This window comes from Hippocampus bargibanti, linkage group LG13, assembly GCF_051943395.1.
Source record: "Hippocampus bargibanti isolate YZ-2025 linkage group LG13, ASM5194339v1, whole genome shotgun sequence".
Taxonomy (NCBI): Eukaryota; Metazoa; Chordata; class Actinopteri; order Syngnathiformes; family Syngnathidae; genus Hippocampus; species Hippocampus bargibanti.
In genome coordinates, this window is record NC_142746.1 from 17,129,518 (window position 1) to 17,136,860 (window position 7,343).

Genomic DNA, 7,343 nt, shown 5'->3' on the forward strand with positions numbered 1-7,343 from the left:
TATTTGCTGGCTAATGGCTATCTGTTTGCTGGCTATTGGCTATCTGTTGGCTAGCTATTAGCTATCTATCCGCTGGCATATGGCTATCTATTTGCTGGCTAATGGCTATCTATTCACTGGCTAATGGCCATCTATTCGTTAGCTAATGGCTATCTATTCACTGGCTAATGGCTATCTATTTGCTGGCTAATGGCTATCTGTTTGCTGGCTGATGGCTATCTATTCGCTGGCTAATCACTATCTATTCACTAGCTAATGGCTATCTATTTGCTGGCTAATGGCTTTCTATTTGCTGACTATTGGCTATATGTTTGTTAGCTATTAGCTATTTGCTGGCTAATAGCTATCTATTCGCTGGCTATTAGATGTATATTTGCCATCTATTAGCTATGTTTTCGCTAGCTAGCTAGCTTGTTATCTATTTGAGTTACTTCGGGGTTGAGTGAACTTCGCGTGTGGCTGTAAAGTGACCTTGAGAGTTTTGAAAGGCGTTTTCAGAAATCAAATGTATTGTTATTATTAAGAATGAGGAGCCGCATTGGTCTGCGGTCTTGCTTCTAACTGCTCGGTAAATAGAAAAGGGAAGAATATTGTCCCCACCACACATGGCGAGAATGCCAGAAGGATCAGCATCAGAATCAAAAACGTCTGTGCAGGAAACCGCTCGAAGCCCAGTGCCCATAAGGATGTGGGATGGATGAGGAAGCAGCCGCAGCAGCAATACTTGCTTTGAGATGGATAGATAGACATTTTTAAAAAGTATTTTGCACAAAAAGATGTGGCCAGTGATATATCAGTGGCTCTTAAACTGAGTTCGAAGAACCCTAGGGGTTCGGTGAGTCGGTCTCAGGGGTTCGGTGGATCCTCCGCCGCAGTGGTCCACCCCTCAGTCTAGTCTGCAGTTTGGTGAATATTAAATATATTAAACTGATCTGGTTCGGTGCCTCCAACAAGATTAAGAACCACTACTACATCGAAGCAGATCGAGTGAGAGGTACAGAGTTATTCAGGATTTTTCTGGTGGGGTTGATCAACGCCTCCCGACAAGTTGTGTCCATAATTTGTAAAATCACTTCAAATGACTTCTACTGAGCGTATTTTACAAAGATTCCACGGCATATAGCTATATTTTACGTTTTAAGACTTGCGCTGAATATTCAGGAAGTCTTGTTTTTGAGTTGATGACGATGCCTGAAGTGACGTCACGTCTGGAACGCCCCTGACCGAGAAAGCGACACGCAATGCATTTTGGGTACTTTGTTTGGTCTGAAAACTTCGTGTTGATCCGTGTTGATGGGGAAATTAGAAGGAAAACATAAATAACGCGATGGTGAATCGTGTGTTGCACCAAGACTACTATTTGATACTAGTTGACACAAATTCCCAGCAGACAAATCAGCCCATTTCCAATGGAGCTTGGGCGCCATCTTGTATATTCTGATGGCTCGAATTGATACGCAAGTACTTCTTTAATCGATTGCAAACATTTATGCTTTCCTCTTCAGAACTATTAGAATCATATTCATAACTGGATGAGTAACAAGAAAGCATCTTCACCAAATCTGAAGCCATTGTTTTGATTATAAAGCAAGGCAAAGACGTCCTGGCGCGACGTCACAAACAAGGGGGCGGGACCTTCTGAAACTCGCAATTTCCGGCGTCATTTTGAAATAGTTTTGGGACACTTCAACTCATTTTTATTGGTGTTTTTCATTTGACGAAAAATATCAGCCTGTGTGTTTTGGGTATTTCAGATGCTATAATACACATGTGTCAAAGTCAAGGCCCGCGGGCCAAATCCGGTCCGCCACATCATTTTTTTTGGCCCGCGAAAGCAAATCAAACTTGTTAAATTCCATGATGATTGTTAAATCTGAGCCAAAATTTCATATTTTTGGATGTCAACCACAATAAAAGTCATTATTCTTGACTTCAGATTTGAAAACGAGTTATTCATTAATTTGCTGTGTGCTCTATATGTAATATTTGAAGGGATTTAAACATTCTAATGGGTTCCCCAAATTCATAACGGCCCTGGAGAGGAAACCATAACTACAATCACAAAGTCATTCATTCTTTCGGACTTGCTGTACCCTCTTTGTGATGACATGAAGCAGCCTGTCATCCTTTCACGTGTGTGTTAATTTCACTTCAATTTAACCTTCACCTCATAAAAGTAGCACGCTTCAGGGGTGCTGGACTGAGATCTTGGCCCAAGAGACAACTTTCCGTCAATCAAATGTGCGTCTGGCTTAGACATCCGCCTGCAGCTTTCAGAGGGGTGAGACTCAGAGCTGTGGTCTGTTTCCTGGCTTTGAGAAATGTTCGTTCAATTTCAAGTTCAAGTGAACTTCATTGTCAAACGTGTTCTGTGTGTAACATACTGCACAGATGACATTTCTAAACATAGCACATGGGGAACATTTCTATTGTGGAACATATTCATGTGTTGCATAGTAATCTTAATTTGATGAACTGTCTTAATTTGAAAACTGTGTTTTTTTTATTCATTATTCTTCGATGGCCTGTGTGTCGCAATGACAAGGGTATATTTGCCGGCCTACGTGTCATTCTCATTGGTAGATAGTTGATTAATTATTAAGTCATTCACTGACATTCACAAATTTATTCAGGAATTGAAAATATGACGTAGAGCGCCATTCCCGAATTTGTTTGTTCATGCTTGCATGCTGATAAAGCGCCGGCCATGGCCTCTGGCAATTTTTTTCTATTCCACAATGGGGCAGCATTTCCTTTTTTCCATGTTAATAAAAAAAAAGTCAAAGTCAGCTTTATTGTCAAATATGCTAATATGCATGACATACAGCCCAGATGAAATTACTGTCCTCTCGGACCCAGCATGCAAGGCACTCATAATTACTTAACAAACATAAACATGAAAACGCCAATTTGCCGGGAGAGGGGAGCCGCTGCGTGTTCACACGCCGCCATCTTGGGGAATTTTTTTTTTTGAAAAAATAACAAATATGACAACACAAAGACACAGAGTCATTCTCATCTAAAAATCTAAATCAATATGATGCTGAAGATAGCTATCTCAGCTATCTTCCGGGGACAACATGCTAACTCCATGCAGGAAGGCCCGAGCTGGAATTGAACCTATGAACTCTAACGCTACAGAAAAGCTGTGGGGAGGCGGAGGCCATCCAGGCACGAATGGAGTAGCCTTTTATATGTTCATCAAACTGGTCACCCAGCCATCTCTTCATGCTCAGGAAGCGCATTGACAGATGAATGGAGAGATCATGTCACCAAGGAGGATACAGCCAGTGGGGTTTGGCGACGGGGGTCGGGGCATGATGCTGAACTTGATAGGATGATAGGAGGTAGAGCCATGGAAGTTGAAGTATTATTTTTTTTCATTTTAATCTGCCCACAGCTTTCGGGATCATTCGTGCTGGCCAAAGTAACTTCAACTATATTAGCCAAGATATCACTTCTTGACGCAGTGGTCCTCCACTTTTGCAACCTCTGAATACAGACCCTCCCCAACTTACAAACAAGATGTGTTCCGAATGGTCGTTCGTAAGGTGAATTTGTTCATAAATTGCTTCAGTGCTATACGTATTTTAATCATCATAATAATAATGCATTTCATTTATAAGCGCCTTTCAAAACTCTCAAGGTCACTTTACAGTCACAGGATATGTCTGTGTAAGCTCTCAGTCGTACAGGAGTGGTCCATCGATGAGAAGGTTTCTTCAGCCGTCATCTGTACAAAAGTGAAGGTTTCGGACGTTTCGCCTCCTATCCAAGAGGCTGGAATTGAACCTATGAATTCTAACGCTACAGAAAAGCTGTGGGGAGGCGGAGGCCATCCAGGCACGAATGGAGTAGCCTTTTATATGTTCATCAAAAATTACAAAGAGTCCTTTGGCAACATAAAATTCCTACTTATTTCAAACCGATAAACACGTTAAGGCAAAAATTAGTGCATCCAAAAGATAGGCTACCAAATGAAAAACAAAGTAATGTAGTTTATTCCATACATTGTAAGAATGAAAATTGTAAAGAGCAGTACATTGGGGAGACTCAACAAATTCTCAAAAAAAGACTTTATCAACATCGCAGGGATAACACTAGTGGGCCTCAATCGGCAGTACATTTGCACCTAAAAGCTAGCAACCACTCATTTGACGACAATGAGGTTAAAATCTTAGCGAAAGAACATAGATGGTTTGAAAGGGGCGTAAAAGAAGCGATTCTTATAAAACAACAAAATCCTTCGTTAAATCGGTCTGGTGGGGTGAGGTTCAATTTGGATCGTTCATACAATAGCCTGCTCAGGCAAAACAGGTTAGGCAACTTTCGCAATGCTGATGAGGGTCGTTATGCTGATGAGGTGATACCGGGGGCAGTGGGGGTAATAGGCCAATCGTTAGTCAGGAATGTAGGAACTATCAGTGGGGCCACAGGGAGGGGTCCCCCGCCCCTCCCAACCTGAGAGTAGGGACCTATCATAGCTGTGTCCGGCGCCACCAGGTCTGGACATTAGGGATATATAAATGGGGCCGATACGACCAGTCAGACTTTAGTTCGCTGACGAAGCCTCTTGGATAGGAGGCGAAACGTCCGAAACCTTCACTTTTGTACAGATGACGGCTGAAGAAAACTTCTCATCGACAGTCACAGGATATGTTTTTCTGTGGGTGAAACGCTAGCAGCCACACACTTCAACGTTCACTCAGCCTGGAAACAACTCAAATAGAAAAAAGCTACCTTGCTAGCTAATAGATAGCTATCGAGATAACTAGCTAGGTATATACTGTATATAATAGATTGTTAATAGATAGCTAATAGATGATTGCTAGCTAGCTAGATAGCGATATAGCTAACAGATAACTAAAAAATGCTACATTTAACAAAAACTTCCCAAAAGGATACTATAATGCAATTTTCGGGGAGATTGGGGAGGGGATGAGGTACTTACTACTAGATAGCTAGCCAACCAGCTAGCTAGCTAGCCAGCTAATAAATAGCAAATAGACAGCAAATAGCTAGCTCTCTTGAAGTAAGGGACAAGCAAGACCCGATACCGGGCGTCTATCATAGATTTTGTATGGAATGTATGTTTAAGGTTTATATAAGTATATTTATGGCTTGTATAAGTGACCTGGATTAGGTTATACTGAAAAAAAAACATTTCATAAAATATATGCTCTATAAAGATATGCGCATGTACAACTGGAGAGAATACTACATATGTTCCTACAAAAATGTTCGTATGTACCGTTGTCCGTAACTCGAATGTTCGTAAGTAGAGGTGCGTCTTACAGCCAAACATGTCTAACGGATAGATTTTTTTTTCTAACTCAAAATCTGACAATTTAGGGGTGTACACTGTAAATTGACTTGATTCGCATATTTAGATGGAATTAGATGGAGGATACTGATTCGCTGTGTCGACCCCTGAAGGGAAAATTGACTTGCAAAGTACAAATGAGCTCTGTAATACATCCTTCCATCCATTTTCCAGACTGTTTTTATCCTCAGTGGGGTCGCGGGGGATGCTGCAGCCTATCCCAGGCGTTTTCGGGCACAAGGCGGAGGAACCCCTGAACCGGTTGCCAGCCAATCGCAGGGCACACAGAGACAAACAACCATTCGCTCTCACAATCACACCTAGGGACAATTTTAAGTGTTGAATCATCCTGTCATGCATGTTTTTGGAGTGTGGGAGGAAACCGGAGGACCCGGAGAAAACCCACGCGGGCCCGGAGGAGAACATGTAAACTCCACTTGGCTACAGGGCCACCCAAGCCCTGTAATATATTAAATAATCAACCTCTCAATGTTTAATTTGATGAATTTATTAAAATGGTTCGAGGTATTTTTTTCGTATTTTTATTAGCTAGATTTTTAAATTAGATTTTACAGTTGCGTACTGTTATATTGCATTTTTATAGAATGGATGGGTTCAATTATTGTAGCGTGAAAGCACCGCCTGTCACTGCTATGTACCAAGAACTGTTTTTAATATTTTACTCTGAAGTGGCGCCACACCAAATAAAAAAAAAGTCTCCCACAGTCACTTCAAACTAACAGTCGCGAAGGCAAACTTTTTGATACAGTTCTTATTGTGGTTGTCATAAGTGTGTCTGTGTTCGTGTTCTTGCAAGTGAATGAACTTTATACGTTGTCGTAACATGATCACATAGTATTGTAGGTAAGAACAAAAATAGGCTAAAAGTTAACATGGGGATTTAATATGACAGATTTGAAACATTCTCAAAAAAACGATTGGAAACATTGTCAAAAGTTTTCGGAAAGAATTTCCGACGCTGACGATGTTCCCTGCAAAGCTCAGTGTGGCTTGTTTAAATCCAAATTGTAACGCTGTAGTCAGCAGTATCATGCAAGAAAAAAAAACAAGACTCCTAATCATAGTCAGCCTTTGTGGTTCGTCACCACATACGTCTCTATAAATCAACTTGTAGCTCCTTCTTTTCAAACACCCAAGATAATAACGTAAGATGTTCCTTCTGTGTAGGCTCTTAGGCGTACAGGAGTGATCCATCGATGAAAAGGTTTCTTCAGCCGTCATCTGTACTTCATTGAAGGTGTCAGACGTTCTGCTCCTCATCCGAAAAGCTTCGTCAGCGAACTAAAGTTTTGCTGGTATTTTTGGCCCTATATTTTAGTTCGCTTACGAAGCTTTTCGGATGAGGAGCGAAACCTTCAAAGAAGTAGAGATGACGGCTGAAGAATCCTTTTCATCGATGAAATATTCCTGTGGACCAAACAGGCCATGCACATTTCAATGTGGTCGACCTTTCACCTCTGTAACTGGTGTGTTAAAGTGAGTGAAAGTGAGCTGCTAGGTAGTTGTGTGTTTGTGTTTTTGTGTGGGTGTCTGTCATGTTTTTTTTTGGGGTCTAAACCAGGCTGTCTGGCCTCTATATGGCCCATGTACTGCGCGTCTCCATGTCTGCTGTTACTTGTCCTGCGCTTTAAACAGCCTCTTATTTATGACCTGACTAGATCTCAGTCCAAGTGCCTGAGGCAGAGGCGAGGTAAGAGAGCGCATAACCATCGCACAATACATTCCTCTGCACATGACTGACAGACAACTTGACTTTATTGGACGACTCAGAAATAACTGTGAAAATTGCTGATTCAACTGCCCAAAGTTGCTCTTAATGCTTTGTCATCAATTATATTTTTGTGGTACGTTCCCCCATATAAATCTTTCTACGTTAAATGTATACCGTATTTTCCAGTGTATAAGGCGCACCCAAAAGCCTTGATTATCTTCAAAAGATGGCCCTGAGCCTTATATGCAGGTGCGCCTTATATGTGAAGTATTTTTAGTCAAATGCAAA